General features: G+C 46.4%; 1 protein-coding gene across 5 annotated transcripts in view; it reads left to right on the forward strand.

The window, feature by feature from the left end:
* The first annotated feature begins 3670 nt into the window (after window positions 1-3670).
* Window positions 3671-20164, forward strand: part of AKAP13 (A-kinase anchoring protein 13) — a 192575-nt gene continuing 176081 nt past the window's right edge. For all 5 annotated transcript variants that reach the window (XM_042824004.1, XM_042824005.1, XM_042824007.1 and 2 more), the window contains exon 1: window positions 3671-3750. The gene's annotated coding sequence lies outside the window, so the exon portion shown is untranslated. The remainder of the gene's footprint in view (window positions 3751-20164) is intronic.

Raw genomic sequence — 20164 nt, forward strand, 5'->3', positions numbered from 1 at the left:
GATCTCCCTTAGAGGAAGGAAATCTGCTCCCCGTTTGCCTGCTGAGGAAGGAATCTCTTTTTGTACTTCTTCTTCATTCAACAATCGCAACTTCATGAAAATCAGTACGAGAAGTTTGATTTAGTACTTAATGCAAGGATATAAAGGTGGGATGCGTTCACATGTTCAGATAAGCTGGAAATGTTTGCCACCACCAACATGGTATTGGTTCCCAACAGCTGGAGAACTCTCTCTCTCCCTCTGTGATTTGGGAAATCTTATCCAACCCACAGAGATAAAGAGAGATAATCTGAGCACTGGGAGCAAGAGAAAGAGCACTCAGGTCTTAGACAGAGAAGATACCATTCCACATCCATGTTATAGATACAATTTTTGCCTTTATAATCTTTACAAGGTTCAAACAAATGTCTCCAAATGCCCTAAACTTTGAGGGTTTCTTTTACTGGCTTGTACGAAAAGCAAATAGACCCATCAGCTTTGGTGGTGGTTCAAGAGAAGCCAGGGATGCCATTTGCGTTCACATCCTGGCCACACGTGGGGATGGTAATAAATAATGGGTTGCAAATGCATGTGTTGCTTTCTTGATTACTTGCTTTACTGTGGGATCTGCTGTATTGATTAATTTTAATCTACTTTGCATGTTATTTAGATCTGAAATTGAGCAGAGTGCAGGGGATGGGGAAACTGCTCTGATTTTTAGGGAGTATACTGCATTTGATTAATTTTATGGCCTGCATTGACTAAAAGCTTTTATCCTGGTCTGCTATCAATTTAAGTCTCTGTGTTTGTCATTTTTTACTCCTGGGGTCCCACATAATTCAGTTTTGTAAATTGATTTGATTGATGTTTTCTGATCCTTCAATAAAGGCTTTTGGCATAGACTGGTCTGTCTCTTGCTTTGCAAGTAACTGGACAACAACCATCGCTAGGGACAGAAATAGAATTGTATTAAATTAAAATGCATCCTGAAAAGAACAAAGTGCCCAGAGCAGGCGCCTCTAACGGTGTCCTCTGAAAAAGCACAAAGAGTAAAGCTGAAGTGCCAAAAAAAAACCTTCCTCGAGGCTCAGTGGTAACAGTTTACTGTCTGCAGGTCTCCTCTCCTCCCTGCTCTCCTGCTGCATCCCACACCTATCCCATGGGCTGTGGCATGGCTCGAGCCTTGCTGGGACACGCAGTGTCAGTTCCTGCCACAAACACAGGCAGGTGCACATTTCTGACCAGGAGAAAAAAGGCAGTGTTTACATCAGGGCTTCCGGCAACATATGTAAGAGCTGGGTGTTAGCTCAGCCCATCAGCAGGTGGAGGGGCAGATGGGGCAGTGATGAGCAGCTGAGGTCTGCATCAGGGGACAGCGAGGTGCAGAGCTCCACTTCCCACAGGAGAGCCATGGGTATTACAGACATTTCATGAATAATATACTGCAGGTCAACAATGTTTGCATTTTGCTTTGGGTGTTTTTACTGTAGTCACTCCAGGCTATCTGCTGTCCTAAGGGCAAATTCCAGAGTCTGCCTGCTGTGCCTTACTGAGGATTTTGTGTGTTGACCGAGATCTATTCTTATGGAGAAACTTCAGCAGAAGGCTGCCATCAGTCACAGGCAGTAATTTTGCAGCAGATTGTGCAGCTCATGGGGCTTTATGGATGCCATTGGCAGAGTGTGAAGAAGTAAAATGTTGGTCAACTTCTCCAGGTGTGGCTGCTGCTATCTCAGTGCCTCATTTTCTAAGCACTGGAACAAAGCCCAGCACACTGTTGTCACACACTCACCCTCTCTGTGTATCTCAGTTTGTAGCTGCTTAAACATGATGAAAACAAATCTTTAATAGCTGCTGCTTCCATCGTTACATTGAACTCTGTTTTCTATTCAGTTGCAAGGACAGCTAATTTCCAGCAAATGGAAACAATGTGCTCATATTGCTAATTCATGCCACTACACACAAATGTTCAGATTATGTTGTGCAGATCCAAATTCCATTCTCATTCACGAGTGCAGCTCACACTTAAAACTCATTCCCTAGCAAGAAGTAGGAAGCCCTGCAGCAGTTTATGACAAATTAAAAAAGAAGAACGAAAGACAAATTGATCTTTGTAGTTTTCCAATTTCTTGCTAGCATTTGAAAAGCAGACTTAGACTTATGGTGAAAGCTGGAGGAACCAGTGTCAAAGGCAATTTGCCCGCAAATGATCTGCCAGAAGGCTGGCGTCCACACCACTGCTACACAAACACCCCTTCATCTCAGGTTGTGGTTTTGTGTGGGTCCAAGAAGAATATATAAGATAAAGGATTTGGGTCTGGACAACAGTTTAAAGACAGAATTAATGATTTGAAGATGGAAGTGGAGCACTGACCACATCCTGGTGAAGGCAGGGCATTGATGAGAGCACGGCCGGGCATCTGATGCAGTGGCTGGCTGAGCTTTTCCCCATGTTGGTCCCGGGCAGGGGATGTATGAGACTCCCACATAGGGATGGGGAGCTCTGGCCTGCCTAGAGCAGCCTGGGGAGCTTAGTCCCATCCTGCAGCCTGTGGTAATTCCTCACTTAGGTCATGGCTAACAACTGGTTCTTTGGAGAAGCTCACTTGCAGGAATATTTCTGATAGGAAAAATCACGTCCTCTAAGAGCTTCCAATAGAAATGGTGATAGAGGGCAGATCCCCTACTGCAGCACATCATGCCTCTTCTTTCCAGCAGACTCCTCCAGCCCAGCCACATGAAGAGATTGCCCAGAGAGGTGAGTGCCCCATCCCTGCAGACACTGCAGGTCAGGCTGGACGGGGCTCTGAGCACCTGATCAACTGTAGGTGTCCCTGATCAGTGCAGAAGAGTTGGACCAGGTGGCCTTGAAGGGTCTCTTCCCACTCAAACGATTCTATGATTCTGTATTTGCTAACAGCAGCATTGCCATTTCCACCATTTTCCAGGGCAAGGTGTGGAAATAATTACAGAGATGTTCCTCGATCAAACTTCCACAGGCTGTGCAGTGGCAGAGGAGCAACGCGGCCTGAGGAAATACAGTGAGGGGCAGTACAGGGCGTTGGGGCTGCTTGGTTTTGTGCCAGGGACAGGAGGGCAGTGTTTGGGTGCAGCTGAGTGTGATTTCGGCTGGGCAGTGTGTGCTGGGAGAGCTTTACAAGAGCTGGAGGTGGGAATGCAAGCAATGCACCTCCGAGCAAAACAGGCCGTGAGGCTGAAGTTTGGCGCGTGGGGAGCAAGTACCCCTTAAAACAAAAACAACCCGCTGCATCCAAAGCTGCTCGCGTCCCTTCGCCCCCAGAAGCACAACGCTACCACCAATCCCGCAGAGCAGCTGAGCGCACCGCCTCGGGCCAACCGAGCAGCACAGCCGCCAGGTGTTCCCCAGGTGCCGAAACCCCTCTCTCCCAGCGTGCCTCCGAAGAAGAGGACCAACCGAGCAGCTCCACAAACTTGAGAGCGAGAACCGCAGCCCACTCACAGCTGCCGCCTCTCCGCTCGGCCCCGGCCCCGGCCCCCCGCTCTCCGCCCGCTGCTCAGGGGCGGCCCCGCTCCGCGGCGGCTCCGGGTCCGGCGCATGCGGGCTGGCGGCGGGCGCGGCGGCGGTACTCAGGTTGCAGCCGCAGCCCCCGGCCCTCCTTCCTGCCCGCCTCCCCGGGCGGAGAGCACCCGGCCCGGCCGCCTCTTTCCCCCCCCCCTCCCCTCGTCCCCTTCCCTCTCCCTTCCCTCCCGGCCCCGTTCCAGGGGCGAAGCCGCCCGCCGGGCCCCGCGGTGAGTGCTCGTCCCGTCGGAGTTTAGCGAAGGGCCGCTGTGGGGGGAAAGTTTTGGGGGGCGGCTGAAGGGGAAGGGGGGGGGGAGCTTCCCGGGGTATCTCCGGCGGAAGGGGGCTGCGGAGGAACCCCCTGCCCCTCCGCGAGGCTTCCACCCTTCTTCCTCATCTTCATTAGAGCTTTTCTCCTCGCAACTTCGCTTCCCTCTGCTTCCTTTCATTTCTTCCTCGTTCTTTGCTTTTTCTTGCCTGAGTTTGGGTCGATTTCCTCGCGCGGCGCTGCTCTCTCCGCCGCTATTGTCTGCGGTTCTTCCCGCGGCGGTACCGCGCGGCCCCGAGCTCCGGGGGTACGGACGGGGCGAGCCCGGCCCGGGACATCGGCACCGTGCACACGTCCGTGCGTCCATACACACGGATACGCACGGCGTTCCTGGAGCCCCGGGCTGGCCCCCAGCCTCCCTCCGCTTCCCCTCTATTCAAACCATTGATATGCTGATGTAGGGGCGGGCGGGGGGAACCCTCGAGCTGCGCTGACGCAACTTTGTATTCGCATTTGTTTGTTTCCTCGTTTATTTGTAGTCGAGTTTATCGCTACCGAAGGCTCAGCTTCGTGCCGGGGTCTCCCGAGCGACGCTCGCTGTTGGTTTTTCCTACCTTTGGGGCTGAAGTGTTTTGGTGCTCTGAAGTTGTTCGAAGGGTCATTGCCACCGGGCCTGGTTTGTGCCTTCGCGCTGCTGCTCGCTGATGTTCCTCTCAAATGAATTTATACCGCTTTGGAAGTGAATGTGGGAATTTCTGGCCGAGGATTGGAAAAGTTTGGACGCTTCTTAACCTGAAAATCATCAGAGTTTATTAATTATTAACTATTAATCTGCTGCCTGTGTCTGTGCTATGGAAGTCACGGAAAGGAGCTGGGGTTGGTGGGAGCAACGTTGCTGAGCTCTGAAGGGGCTCTGCCCGGTGAGCTTTGCTATCCTTGGAGCTCGGGCGTAGGAAATGTGATTTGTGAAGTTTGGAAGGGCACGCTGTGGTGGTTGTGGTTGCTCAAGGGATTGGGGTGCTGTGCTGGCAGCAGACAGCTGGGAGCCGTGCTGCTCCCTGTGGTCCCGGGCAGCCATCAGCCTTGAGGTGTTCATGGAGATATGTGATGCGGGAGAACTATGTCAGGCACGTAGAGCTCCCGAGCAGCACTCAGACAGTTGCTCTGAGCTCTGCTCTTGTGCTGCCAGTTCTGGCTCATGCAATCCCAGTTTGGTTTTAAGGGGCCAAAGGACATTATCTTGCTTTCTTGCTTTTTTTTTTCCTTCTCTTTTTTTCCCCAGGCCTCATAGCAGAGTATGGGCGCGTTAAGCAAGGTGATGATATCTGGCATGAGTTCAGACCTGTACACGTCTTGTGCATGTATGGCATGAGTGTAGCACTGCCTGTCCTCTCAGTGCTGGTCTGCCCTGGGGCTGCTGCTGGCAGGGCTCGGCTGAGGGGTTCTGCAGGGCAGACAGGTTCTGTAGGCAGCTCGATGACAGGGCTCTGTGGGGACACACTGTGCCATGGCCTGGTGTCCCAGCCTGTGGCTTGCTCTGGTGGCCAAGGGATGCTTGGCATGGCCCAAGCAATAAGGGTGAGATGTGTTCAGACAACAGAGCACGGCACAAGTACTTCTAATGTACGGAGTCCTGCCAGGTAAGTGGAGGCTTTGAATCATGGTGTGGTGGAACTGGGAGACCCAGGGTTACGCAGAACTCACCGCTAATCTCCCAGCAGGATCTGCTCCTTACTAAGCTGTGTTCTGGTCCAGGGTATGCCCCTGTGCTAAGAGAAGGATTAAGTGCAGCTGAAGGAATCTGGTTATGCTATCCAAAGCCTGAGGTAGGGCAGCGGGCAATAAATTATACCAGAGGGGAAAAATAAGCCAGTAGGCTTATTGTGGGGTGTGCTCTGCTGGTTACAAGGGCAGGGGCTGCTGTTTTGTACTTCTCTGCTGGCATAGCTTTAAACAGATCTGTTTAACAAAAGGCAATGTAAGTCACTGTGCCTGCTGCACCTATTTCTTTTCCACTCTGAATCCAGGACAGCAGCTATCAGTTTTCCTGCCCGGTGTTCGGTGGTGTTCCACTTGCCTATCAAACAATCCTAGAAGCAGTGCTGTAGCTGGTTATCTCTGCCATCTCCATGAGTGCTATTAATGCTGTTTCTATAGGGGTTCCCCCCACACGGGCAATAAATAGTCTGGAGTAAATTAAACCGTGCAGCAGATAAGTATAAAGTGCCTACATGGGTTCAGTGTTGCTGTAGTGGGGAAGGAGGGTGAAGGAGTTAGGAACTGGGGGTGAAAGGCCCCTCCTTGCTCTCACTGAATGTTCAGACACTGAAATTGTGGTGCCACAACCTGACAGCACCGCTCTTAGTGTACATGGTGATGATGGGCTGATGGTCTGTGTGGTCTTCGTGATCTTTTCCAGCCTTACTGTTTGTATGGAAAACAAAGCCATGGATGTGGCATGCTATCCTCTTTCTTTCTTTCTTACTTTTTTTAAACCTGCCTTTCTCCCTTGCAAATGACCTTTATGCAGATGAAGAGGCAGAGCACAACCCTCAGAGCTGGCTGCTTAGTTCCCTTGGTTAGTGATAAGGAAATATGTTGGCAGCACTCCGGGATAAGCTGCTATGCTGGGAACTTGGTGCTGCAGTCAGGCTGTACAGCTCTCCCTAAAAAAACGTGCATCCATGTATTTCTGTTCCGTTCCCTTTGTCACACAAGCGAGGTGACTTGTCAGTGAATGCCTCTGGTGCTTTTTGTTGGTGCGGAAGGTGTCTGGCTGCAGTGCCTGTCCCTGTTTTACAGCATGGCTGATGATGACGATGAGAGATGTTACTGAGATAAGCCTGTGAGTTAGGAGTTCAGTTGTTCCCTTTTAAAATTCCTCAAGTCTGCAGTTGACTTCTGTGCACAGTGAGGATCGATGTCCTCTGCAAAAGTAAACCCTGACATTTATATTCTTTATTTTTTTTTTTAATAGCCATTTTAGGTACACTCACATTGTTGAGCAAAGGGGTGTAATCGCAAATACTTTTAAGTAGTCAACAGTCCTAAAAAAGAATGCAGTGTGATAACTTGCTGAAAATAAACTTTAATTCTGTTGGAGCTGTACTTGACCTGTGTTATGTTGTCATGTGCTCTAACAGGATTTTTGTACGTATGTTAAAGGAGAAACCTGAAAATCAGAAGCTGGAAAATTTCTCGTGTGATTTTTGTAGTGGGTGAGAAAAAGCTGAAATCCTTTCTGGAATGACCTTGTGCTTTCCACAGCCCAAGTGCAGAGCTGCACCAGTTTGAGACCTCTCAGATACTGGGTTGGAGGAAGTCTAAGAAGAAAATACCCCTAAAAGTATGGCATGCTACATAGCTGCTCCTCGGTGGTGCTGTTTAAGATGTCCGATCACAGCCCTTGCAACTGATCCTGTTTCCTCCTGTAGCTGTGACTTCAGGTATTTTGGTGGGAGGGGAAATAAAATGGGTGATGAATTCATTTAAATGAAGGTGATGAATGCTAGTGAGACTTCTTGATGTGTATGATGTACAGTGATTATCCTGGAGAAGAGCAGGATATGTGGCATTTGACGACGATGCTCAGGACCCTGTGCTGAGAGCCTACCTGACATGCTGTGTTTCAATCCCAGCTGTGTCTCTGAGCTTTTTATCACCTGTGGCTAATTCAGATTGGAGCAGTAAGTTATGTTAAGACCTGTGACAGGCTCTGTAGCTTCATTTGAATTGTATCTGAAGTTCCTGGCAAAGTTACTTGGGAAAGTAAATCTCTTTCCCAATGTGTCTCTGCCCGCAGTGGTGTAGCTGCTGTGTAAGTCTGAGTGCAAAAGCTAATAAAACCATTGCAAACAAGTGCTTTGGCACGAAGGTCTGCCTTCAGACTCTTACACTGACTCACTCCTGCTTTTTTCAGGAGCTAACACACCTGTTGTGCATCACGCAGATGCTGGCTCTTGCAGCTCTTCCTGCTGGCAGCAAAGGGGCTGTGAGCATCCAGCATGGGCTTTAGTAAGGAAGAGAAAATGAGGAGTGGTAAGGTTTGGGTTTGCTGCAATGAATGAGAAAGTCTCGTATGGAAACCGCTTGTTTTATAGAGTCATTTTCCTCCTGAGCTTCCTTTGGGATGCTGGAGCTTTCGGTCCCATAATAGTGTTTGGACAATGGATGCTAGAATGGAGGAAGCAGGTGTTAAAGGAAGGGGGAAGTGAGCTTTTTGGGGGAAGGGATGCAGGATGGCACTGTTTGGTGGTTATACACAGTAAGGGATGGGTCGTGCACAGCACAGCATGCTTTCTAGCTGCTGGCCCCCCAGTGAAATCATAGCAAAACCAGAGCTCTCCTTCCTCGGGTGGAATTGCTCGGTGAGTCAGGCTTAGGCCATTCAACTGAAGCTGTGTGTGATGAGTCTCATTTTGTTCCATGCCATAAATCTGCACATCTGAAACTCCACATTTGGCACTCGAGGAGTGTTGTGCTTTGCTCTAAACACAAACCACCGATGAATGACTTTGGGTGACCTGGATGTAAACAGTGCCCGTAGCGCGATCTGAACTCCTCGAGTCGGTGCAGATATCGATCCTGGAGATGAAAGCAAAGTGCTGCAGTTCACATGGCTACGTAGCAAATGTTTTTGCATCCGTAGCTGAAAGACTTCCCACACGGGGAGCACCGACAGCGCTTTGCATGTCTCCGCGGGATTTGCAGCCCAGGCAGGAGCTTCCCTGGGTGAGTCCGTCAGTTTTTCCATTGCTGAGTGCTTTGCAGCCGCTCCACCCATTTTTATGATGAGTGATCATCGTCTGAGAGCACAGCCCTGCACGAGGTGGTGAGCAAACCTTCGGTTGCGTTGTTTATGTAAATGTTTGTGCTTTCTCTTCTCCTAGCAGCTGTGGTGAAGGTGGGTTGTCTTAGCTGAGGGCTGGGTAGAGAAATTAATACTAAACCCCCTTTTTATGTACTGCTGCAGAGAGAAGTTTCGTGCAACCAGCATCCATTTCACAGCTCCAGGTGACTCCTTTGCACTTCTGTGTTATGTGAGGCAAAACATTACTGTTAGCTGCAGGTTTTCCAGTATTAAGCAGTGCAGTCACCAACAGGAAAATAAATAGGTCTGTTGTGGGGTTGTGTTGTGCTGGCTTCAGTGCAAGGACCAGTGCCCCATCCAGCCCTTGTTTGATGTGGGCTCAGCTCTGTGGCCACTTCTCCCTTCTGCTGATGAATTTTAGAATGAGCTTATTGGCTGCTGCTGCCTGATGGAGAGCTCGAAGGCTGAGGGTTTGAGTCCTGGCTGGGTTAACAGTGCCCTTTTGTGTGCTGGAGTGGGCGTCTTGCTCAGCTCGTCTGGAAAGTGTTGGGGGGAGTGGTGTGATGGGGAGACAGTGGGGTGTTGTGGAATGGGGTGATGGGAAATCATCACTCGGTCAATGTTTTGTGATTAAAGCAGAGCTTTGGTCCCAGTTTTAGTGGGTTAAGTTAGAAAATGAGCCAGCTCATTGCTGGAAGGGCTCACAAGCTGGAACTGGGGAGAATAAATGTGTTTGCATGGACGTTAAGAGGATTAATTGTTTGCAAAGTAGGAAAATTGAAGTAGTACTCAAGAGGTAACTGGCTGTACGTTGGGTACGTATCGTTGTTTCTCCCACCTTCCTGTTGGACTGTATGCAATATTTGTCCATCTGCAGAATCCATCAGAGTTCCACATTTTTCTTTATCTGGGTATTTTACTCTTCAACCTTTCAGCTTGCTTATGGGCAGTAGTAGCGTAAAGCAGGTAGATGTTCTCTCTTCAGTTGGGCTATCTGCTGAAGAGGTGGGCTTCCTTCTGCAGCTGAAATGAGCTCTGTTTAAACTGCACAGTGCTCAAGACCTCCCTGGTTTTTGCTTGATCAGATTAACTAGGATTTTGGCAGGACTTTGTGCTGCTTTTTCTTAGCCAGTCGACTTGCATGTTGAGCCTCCAGTAACTTTCTTGCTTTGTAATCTCAAAGTTCAGAAGTCATCAGGCTGCTGGAGAATAAAGGGAGATCCTGTCCCAGAGGCATTGAACCTACAGAATGCCTCCACTTCAGGGTGCCAACAGCAAGTTCCAAAACGGTGGATAAATAGCAATCCCACAGTTACTGTATGACTGTGTTGTGCAAAACGAGGGTTTGAAAGGTGTGAAAATGAAGTGTTTTCAGTGAGTGTAACTTTATCAAGTGTTATGTGCTCCATGTGCAAGGCTTTTTTTCTTCCCCATAATTTGTGATATCTTTGCTAACTTTTAGTAAAGATCCAGTCTCATCAGTGCTTCTGATATTAATTAAAATACTGTTTGCATAAATAAATACCTGCATGTATTTATCCCTTGGGCTTATGATAGTGCAGTGCCAAGAGAAAACTTAGGCCTTTTGGTGGAAGTGAGCTTAAACTCTGCTTAAATCTTGTCTTCAGGAAAGCTGCAGCACTTGGTGTTTGCTTTGAAAGGGTTTCCTTTGGACTGTCATAGCTGGTGCTGGCTGTGAGCTGCTGGATAACTGGGGAATGAAGGATGAGGTTTAGGTTTGTGTCCATCCCACCCCAGGCATTGGGGTTGGGTTGATGCTGGTACTGGGCAGACCACTGTCACTGGTTCTGTTCACCTCCTACTTTCTGTCAGCTCTCTGATTTCTGTTAGAGAGTAAATCTGCCATGCCCAGCCCGGAGAGGCTCTGATGCAGCCAGGAAATCGAATAACTCCTGATCTATTCTTAATTTCTTGTGTTTCCTGTGGTTATATTGTTTGTGTTACCAGCCCTAATATTTACATACCTTTCAGTGAGCTTTTCTTTTTTTTTCTTTTCATAAGATTCTGCTTTGTTCCTATGCCTTGCAGAACAGGTTCTTCCATTTTTTTTTCTAATAACCAAACAACTTACTTTCTCAAAGGAGTGTGGGGGGGAAGAACATTAGAGGAAACACCAAAGGGAGATATCTAAGAATAGAATTGTTTTTTGCTGATGATATGCTAAGACTCATTCTAAACTTGCATCTACCCTTCCAAATGTCCTTGGGCTTTTTGAGAGCTTTGTAAAAACTCCCTGCCTATCTGATGATGTATTTGTGGGTGCTGTGTCTGAATAGCAGATACATTGACAGCTGGCATTTTAAATGCAAAGGTACTTCTGTGAAAATGCTTGTGAGAATGAAGCTGTGCTTCCCCATGTAACAGGGATGTGCCAGCCAGTGGGCTTTACAGTGCTGGTATTGAAAATCAGTGTTGGTGAATGCTGTCCTGCCGTATGGCTCTGGAAATTCTAATGCAGGTTTCCCCTATGAAGCGAGGAAGACTTCACAAAGTATTCTATCCCCCAAAGAAACACGCGTCAACCTTTTCTTGCAGCTATCGTTCTTTAGTGCCCGTTATCCCACTGCTCTTCCAGTATACATTTCCTTAAAAGAAATAAGGCTTAACGTGAGGATTTCTTTGCACGTCTTCCTGCCATGAAATAAAACCCATTAGCTCTAAGTGGCTGGACAACCTGTCTAGTTCTGCAGCGAGATCCATAAAGAGCATTAGTCTCAGATTTGCTCTGGTAGCGGAGCCCTTCTTCTCTCCATGAGGTTCCTGGTCTGTGCAGGGCTCACCAACACCACAATTGACAGGGAACATGATGCAGGGTGTATTGCATCAATATTTTGAAGCATGGAAACCCTTAAAAGCTTAAGAAAATACCAGTTTTCTTTTTTTTTTTTTTTTTTTTTTTTTTTTTTTTCTCTTGGTGCTGGGGGTTGAGGCTGTTGTTGGATGCAGCCTGAGCACAAGGCTGCTGTGTTTGAGGTGAATGAGGCAGCGTGAGGAGGAGCAGCTAATTCCAAACCTGTTAGGGCTCAGGATGGAGGGCTGGGCGAGTGCTGCAGGAGTGCAGTTATCTCTGGAAGACAAAACCTGTGACTTGTTAAGATAGAATGAAACAAGGGGAAATTGAAGAATGGTAACGTGAAAGGGTTTTGCTTTGCCCCCTCAATAAAGGCCAAGGTGAGATGCTCTCCCGCTGCTCCGTGTTTTCCTTCATTCAGCTGCTGGTGGTATGGTTATTGCTGCATGTAAAGAAATGTAAGTAACACCAAGGTAGTGAACCCGACGTTCCCAACTCCTTGGAAGCATCCTTGAATGGAAACATCTGTCCGTGAGCCCTCTGCGGTGCGCTCGCACAGCTGCACCGTTACGCTTTGCTCTGGGCAGAGCCTTACGTGCAGCCCAGCCCTAGCGAGTCTCCTTGGCTTTTGCACTTGAAACCAAGCCCTGAGCAGGAGTGGGAGGGAAGGAAACTCCATGAAGCTGCAGCAGCAAGCACTGCAAGGCAGGTGGGAAACCACCCTGCTAACGCTCGGGGCTTTTTTTTGAGCTTGAACTGGGAGAACTCAGTAAATCTTTGCTAAGTGGGCATTAAAAAAAAAAAAAGTCCAAGAAGTGAAGTAAATAATGCGGGAAATACGTAATGAATGTTTCATGATTGGGAGAGATGGTAACTGGGGCTCAGCCCTGAGCCTGCTGGAGGATGTAAGTAGTGACACAGGTGGGTTCTGTGCAACGGGAGCATTGGCAGCTTTGACTTTTCATGCAGACTTTGTGCTCCCCTTGTTGCTGGTTTCCTGTAAGCTGTCAGCAGTGCTGTCAGAGCTTTTGGAGATTTTAAAACAGGTCAAAAATCTCCCTCTTATGTTGCTTTGGTGCAAAGCAGAATTGTGTGGCTGGATTCCCTTGGGATTTGGGGTACAGGGGGTTGAATTCAAGCAACTTGCTGTGATGCGTCTATGAAATTGTTTCTGTGTGTTTTTTAAAACATCAGTGTCTTGTTTGTTGGATTTTTTTCCTTGTTGTCAGTACGTGAAATACTGTTTCTCTAAGGGAGTTCTTAGCTCTGCTCGCCAGCAAGTAATTCAGCATGCAGTGTAGCCAGTTCTGAAAGAAAAAATAAGAAAGATGGGTTATTCATAACATAAATGACATACTTGGAGTTAATTAAGATTAAAAGTGCAGTGAAGACAGGCCAGCAGGGGTTTCACTCTGCTTTGACTTAAATCCTGCATCAGAACCTGCAACCGAATTTGAGCTGCCAATTTAGCTGCAGTGTAAAATGCCTCCCTGTCTCAATTGGAGTCAGCTAATCCCAAATTTGAAGTGATTTAGGGTGGGGTGTTTTTTTCTTCTTGTCATTGGGCATATTTACAAAGAATTATTCTGATTTTTGTTTTCCCCTCTGAGTCATTTCTAACTTCACCGCGATCATTTCATAATGCAGAGGGGATTGCTTCTAATGTCTCTTCAGGATTTCCAGCACTGTAAATAATTGCTCAAGGCAAAGGTACGCTAACGTAATGTGATGAACAGGAAGTCTACAAATAGCCGCGGTGTTTTGCTGTGATTACATCTGCAGTCATGCAGGTGCTTGGTTTTACCCTGCTCGGGGAAACCAGCTCTCCAAACAGTGCCATTTGGCAGAGCACGCGAGTGGGGCGGTGGGTGGGTGTCTGAGGGAAAGTACAGCAGCAGAATTGAATTCAAGGGTTAAAAAAAACCAAGCACCACCCCCTTCTAAAAAAGAAGTGATGTGAGTGATGCTGGATGCTGTGAGAGGATACCCTGTTTTGTTGGTTTGGTTTTTTTTTGAGTTTTATGACCTTGTGTCATTGGGCTGTGAGTTTGTTTGGGAACACGCTGATGCTGGAGAGGGGATGATATGCAAACAGGACTGTTCCCCTGGGTGGTGATTATAGCCAAAAAGGTCTTGGAGTAGTTTTGGGAGAATCTTGGCTCATATTTGTTGAATTGAACTATCGAGAGGTTTGTGATGTAGAAGAAAAAGGAATGGGAAGGAAGGAAGCGGGCTGGGAGAGGTATGCACAAGATAAGTGGAGCAGCACTCAACCTATCTCTTCCAAGTCACTATTCCATGTGGGCTTGGAGGTTTGGAAGAAATTGCTCTGCATGTGAGGGGCAGAAAGTTGCAGAGCTGTGCAGAACTGTAGCGCAAGGGTTTGTAGCTGGGGAATGTGCTGATGTCTTCAGCTGACTTTGGCCTCGATGTCTTGGGAGACATAGTGGGGCATTCATGGTGTGGTATCATGTTCACTGTGTTAATGCTTAGCACTGATTCTGAGTGCTTCTCTCAGTTTGGGGCATTCATAGTACCACAGATTTGTTTCAGTTGGAAGAGATATTTAACGGTCGTTAGTCCAACCCCCATATGATGAGCAGGGACACCTACAGCTCAGGGTGCCCACAAGGAGCAAATCGTTCTTGAAGGAATGACTCTTATCAGGAGTATGACTTCTCGAGCTATTTATACAGAAATAGGGCTGCATGTTCAGAAAGGGAGAAGCATAAATATTCCAAGTGTCTTGTCAGTCCCACGGTTACCACTGTAATTATGAATGGCTCTCCCTGTGAGACACAGTGATGACTGCAGTGCTGCCCTGTTATAAATACAGCATCTTCTGTGCTGTTGTTCAAAGAGTCCTTTGGAAGCCTGATTTAATAGTTGAGCTGAGTGAATAATTCAAAAAGTTTTTATCAAGTACTTGTTTAAATTCTTAAATGAGCTCACCATAACCTTTTTATGCACCCCTCCTGCATGTGTCACACAAGTATTAGAATAATTGAGTTTTACTAGCGCAAATGTTTCTGTGAAGCAAATTTTCAGAGCTTGATGTACGACTGTTTATGGAAAGGGGAATGTTAAAATCTTGCACACCAGTGTCCGTGCCAGAAACTCTCACTTGCTTACTTAGGGAAAGGGGAGGGGATACGGGACCCTCGACTTCATTTGAGCATTCCCAGCTAAGCCCTTCGGTTAGGCTGACTGGTATGCAACTAAAAATCTGATCATGTGGCTAAGGGAACTCCAGTTGTATCTTTTTTCCAGGCCTTTCTAGAACAGTAGCAGTACTGATGTTAAAATATTTGCTTTTTTTTTTTCCTCTTTCTGGTAAGTACTGTTTCTGACTTTATTCTCTCCCCTCTTTCTATGAGAGCAAGCAGCACATTTGAGCTGTGTCTGCTTAGCATCACTGAATAGCTGAAAATGCCCATGATCCTTTTTTGAGTTGGGTCTTCTCATGGCATGAAGTCCTGCTTTTAGAGGAGAGCCTTGCTGATGGGACTTTGGGATTTTGGTTCTCTTTGACTTCTGTCTCTGATCTTTACTTAAAAACTCTTCAAGCAGGTGAAATGCGTGTTGAGAAGTGCGGGTGTTGTGCTGAGCATAGCTGCAGAACGTTGAACTTGCAGCTTTGTGAGGCAAAGCAGATTGTTGGAGTGACAAAGAAGCTTCTATTGAAATCCTCTGCTTCCTTCAGTTGCGATGTTCCAAGTGTTGAAGGTACAGAGGCTGGAAATCAGCTAGGCATTCATCTCTAGGCCTGTAAAATAGTAACAAAACATAGCTGTAGCATGATCTTCAGAAGTAGTAGCACTTGTTTTGGTTCTCAAAAAGTGCCCCCAAAAGCATGACAACAAATGGTCTTGGATGTGCAGAGGTCAGCCAGTGATGTTTCGGAGCCCAGAAAAGCTGTTCATCTTTGGGTTTCCTAAAGCTGTCACATGCACTAAGTCTTATTTTAACTGCAGCAAGGTGAGCTGCGTCCAGATAAGTGCCAGTGAGCATTGGTCTGTTGTGACTTCTTTTTTCCTATTGTGGAAGCTGTTGACTGAAGAACATTTACTCTGTGCCTTTTTGTTTCCTGGCAGTGCAGTGAGTAGCAAGGGTTCGTCAGCTCCAAATTGCTGGTGCTGGCTACTCAGACTTGAAAACAAACACAAAGGTTTGGGAGCACTTTCTTTGCTTGTTTTTAATTAATTATTTGTACAACAGGGGTTGTTTCATGACAGGAAAGACCCAACGATCTTACAAAACGTGCAGAACAAGCAGGCTCTGTCTCGTCATCCTATTACGACACTCCCACCGTAGGCAACACCCTTTGTATTGTGACAAACTTGCCATTATTAGTGGTGTAAAAGTGCACATTAAGTAATCTGAACGATTGCTTTTGTGCATTGTATATTTGTAACAGGATACTAGCCATTGCAATGCAAAGAATGAGTAAAGATAGGTAAGCAATATTGCTTCCATTTATTATGTGGGGAATACGAGACGTAGCTGCTTTTGATGAAATAAATCCCCTCTAAATCTGAGCGTTTGCCAACTAAGCTGTTGTAGTTTACGATGGAAGCTGTTGATTGCAAGAGGCAATATCTCCAATGTGAGGAGGGTGAGTGCCAGCTCTTTGCCTTGAGTGATGTGTGCAGAGATACAGGCTGGTGGCAGAACTAAAAGCAGCTGCTGTCTCCTGGTTCCCTTCTCCTGTGCTTGATTACCTTGTGCTTTATGTCTTTGCCCACATAGAAGCATAATAAACATTCCATTATTTTTGCCTGCCTTAATTTCATTTAGCATTGTCAGAGGGAAAGCTGTTAACAACTTGACATCTATTTGGAATGGATGGAGTCATGAAGAATAGCACAGTTGGTTTCTTCTAAAGCTGCATGCTGTTTTCTGCTTCGAGTGTTTTGATTCTTGTTTATTTTGCAGCTATTTTAGGGAAGAATAGTCTGGGAGAAGGGAAGGAAGGGGCAGGCTTTGCCCTTGCAACCATCATTGTTAGCCCTGACTTTTGGTAGAAGTTAGCTTCTTTAGCCTGACCTTTCAAGACTTGAGAAATGTGGTTTTGTTTGTATTTCCATCTTTTTACATTTTAAAACAATTGTAACTGTACCAGATTGTTTGAACGTTAATGGGGGGAATGGTTTTCAGTGTCCTGATGGAGTTTCCAGGCAGCTTTTCATTAGCCAAGTACTACACCAGGCTCTCAATGGCGGGGTTTGCTTGGTTAGCTTGGAGAATCTGCAAAGCAACTGTTTAAAATTGCTGACACATGCTGAATAATGTGGAAATCGCCATCCCACTCCACTGAAGTCTGAGTGCTCATGTCTGGAACACGAACAGGATCTGACCCTGAAAATTATACGTGAACTGTCTTAATCTGGAGAGCATTTCCTAGACAGTGTCTTTCCTCTGACCCTGGGTGGTTTATCTGGTTGGCCTTGGGTATTGTTTGATTTTTCTTTTTTTAATTTAACTTTTTTTAAAAGAGTGATTGAGGGGAAAAACGATCTCCTGTTCTGCCTTGTTCGTGTATTTTTGAATTATTCAACCACGTTTGCGTATTTAGGAATGCTAACTTAAAAAAAGAAAACAAAGATCTTGATTCTGATTGAGTATCAAGAGGAGCCCAGTTGGCAGCGCTGGGACCTACCGTGGGCCTGCTGTGTGCTGTGACGCTGGGGCTGATCCATATCATCGCAGGAAATACGGAGCAGCCTCAGGACTTGAAAAGTCCTGGGACTGAGTTCTGAGGTTGAGTGCACCCTCAGCATGTTTGCAGACGATGCTAAGCTGGGTGATGCCGTTGACCTGGCAGGAGGAAGGGGTGCCATCCAGAGGCACGTGGACACTTTTGAACAATGAGCCCATGTGAGCTTAATGAGGTTCGACAAGGCCAAGTGCAAGGTCCTGTGGGGGCAGTCCTTTCCAACCCAAGCTGTTCTGTGATAATTCTAGCAATAATGCTATTAATACAATGCTTACCATTAAAAAAAAAAAAACCATCATCTTCCATCTCTGTCTTGCAAACTTCTGTTGCTTTGCTTTGGAGCAACTGTAATCAGCCCGTACAGCTTCCCTTCCTTCTGCTGTGAATAAATCTGACCACCTTATCTTCTCCATCGGAAAGTCTTCCCTGTTTAACAGCCTCTCTAGGAGCACATATAAAAGGGGCTTTCACTAGCAAACAGGAAGCAAAATGAATAGAGGAACTTTTGATAATGGCCTGTCTGTCTGAGCACAGGATCAGCCCAACGAAATTGTACCAGTCTGGTGAATGATAGTGCTTCAGCTGGGGCCAGAATTATGAGTTTTTAATCTTGAAACAAGCAAAGACTTCTTCCTCTTAAACAGTCATCAGCTCCCTCTTTGATTTGGGGCCTGCAGTCATCCATCCTCAGCCAGTTTGTTTTTGTTTTTTGCTCTTGCTGAAGTCTGGTTTCATGAGTTTTAACGAGCCTTGGGTGAATTTTTGTGCAGCAGTGGTTGTGCCCTCATGCTCCTGCTGATGCTGCCAGTTACTGTCCCGTGTTTTTGAGCAGTCTGCTTTTTAGGCCCATGATAAGTTCTTGCATTTCAGCTTGGCTCATTGCTTTAGTCCTGGCTTGTCTGCTGCATAGCACTGGTTTTATTGCAGGCCGATACAATCGACGTTTGAGGAGTTGCACTGGTGTAATACTGGCAACACCAGTGGAAAATGTCCTGTTGTTTCTGATATGTTTGCTGCCTGAGGAGCATCTTTTTGTCACATGTTGTTGTCTGAAATGCAGTGTGATTCAGATTTCTTATACTAATTGAACCAGAGTTTTATCCTGCTAACTACAATGTTGCACTTTTCTGCATCGTTTCAGACCCTTTTTCTTGGATTTTAGTAGTAGAAAACCCTCAAGTGGCAGCTTTACTTAGGTAAAATGAAGCAAGACCTTTTTATGGGCCCTTTTTTTAGAATCACTTCCCCAATCTAAATTCTTCTGCGTGTTGTGTTGTAATTGAGAGCTGCCCACCAGCTGCACTGCGTGTGCTGTGGTTAAGGCTAGAAGGATGTAGTAAGCAAAAGTAGGGTAATGCCTGTAGTACGACATGAGGACCTCATTTATTAATTTAATCACATGAAGTGGACTTGATGTGCAGAATAATGAAATACAGCTTTCGTCTGCATGTTACTGCATCAGATTATCAATTTATAAAAGTTGGTTTTTCCAAGAGTTTCTCTGCTTTTTTTTTTTTTTTTTTTAATTTAAATTTTTATTTTTTTGCCTTTTTTTGGATATCTGTTTTGTTGGCATTGCTTACCATCATTTTGTTAGGAAACAAAAGCGTGTTACTTTTTCTCCATCCCTTTTTTTTCCCCTCTATTCCCTCAACAGTTCTTGGAAAGAATTTTTGACGTGGAGGACAAATCACAGAAGGCTCAAGATTTGTGTGTTTATTTATTTATTTTTGTCCCTAACACTGTGAGAAATCAAATACACCCTTTCCCCCTGCACACATCCATTCTCAAACCTCTGAAATGGTGTAGCCAAGCTGTCTGGTGACAAATGGGGTTTCTGAGGGCTGATTGCAAGCACACCTTCTTGTTTATTTCTTAATACACATGCAAACCTTGTTATTGTGCTTTTAAATACTGGAGAAAATGAGTTCTCCTCCAGCCCAGCTGTGGTGTGCTTGAAGAGAGGGACCAACAGAGCACCGCTGTGTCAAAAGGCACTGTTTTCCTTTTTGTGATGGAGGGAAGACTCTGTTGAGCCCTGGTGCAAAGCAACAAGTGTGCCTGTAGATATGCAGCGTGTCTGACATGTTAGCTGGAGTTGCTTGTGATCCTTTATGAGATCAAACAGTGACTGTAGCCATCAGAGGCGAATAGAGCACCCTAGCATTTGTGCTTGCAGCTACAGATGATGTGCTGCTCTTTATGAAGTGTCTGTGTAAGGGTTTTCTCTCCATTTTGTGCCGCAGGACCCAGGGCTGTACCCTTCCTGCCTCCCTCCCTTATGATCCCCTTCCAGGGCATGGCCAGCTTGGAAGCTGCAGGCCCCTGTCCCTTGAGATCACAGACCACAGCGGAGTGAAGTTAATGCAGTCTCAAGCCAGATCTTTGCTTCAGTCTGCTTCTCCATGGCATTTGTTCCTCTTCACACCGGTCCTGCAGGGCAGGAGAGCCGTTAGGCAGCAGCTTGAAATCCAGCGGATGAGCAGAGCCTTTTAACTTTGTGTATTAGACACATCTATGAATATGTGCAGAGCTAGCTAATAAATAACCCGGGGAAAGGTGGTTAAGAGGAAAGGACATAATTAATCCTGTCGTGCACTCGGCTTTAAAGTTGAGTCCAGAGTGGTAATGCATTATGCTAGAAAGGTAAACACTATCATTATTCAGCAACAAAATGCGCATGAGGCTGACACTGTTTTCCTCCCTTTGATTTAATAATTTTTTTCTTTGCACCAGTTTTAATATCTGAGATGTCCTTGGGTACAGTGGAAGGGAGGCCCTACTCTTTCCAAAGGGTCGTCACTCCTCTATTTTAATTCAGCGAGTGCTGCTCTGCTGACACAGACCGTGTGCTGTTCCAGAAGGCTCTGACTGTGTGTGCTGTGGTGCTCAGCTGTCATTCCTGCAGCGCAGGAGGGAATTGGTTTTATCAGGTGATCCCTTTTCAACTCCCCACACTGCTGTGTTTGACCCAGGTCAAAGTCACGTATCATACAGAAGAAGGAAAAAAAAAAAAAAAAAAAAAAAAAAAAAAAAAA

This window comes from Centrocercus urophasianus, unplaced genomic scaffold, assembly GCF_019232065.1.
Source record: "Centrocercus urophasianus isolate 14NV4802_14NV808 unplaced genomic scaffold, USGS_Curo_1.0 seq_23, whole genome shotgun sequence".
NCBI classification, from domain to species: Eukaryota; Metazoa; Chordata; class Aves; order Galliformes; family Phasianidae; genus Centrocercus; species Centrocercus urophasianus.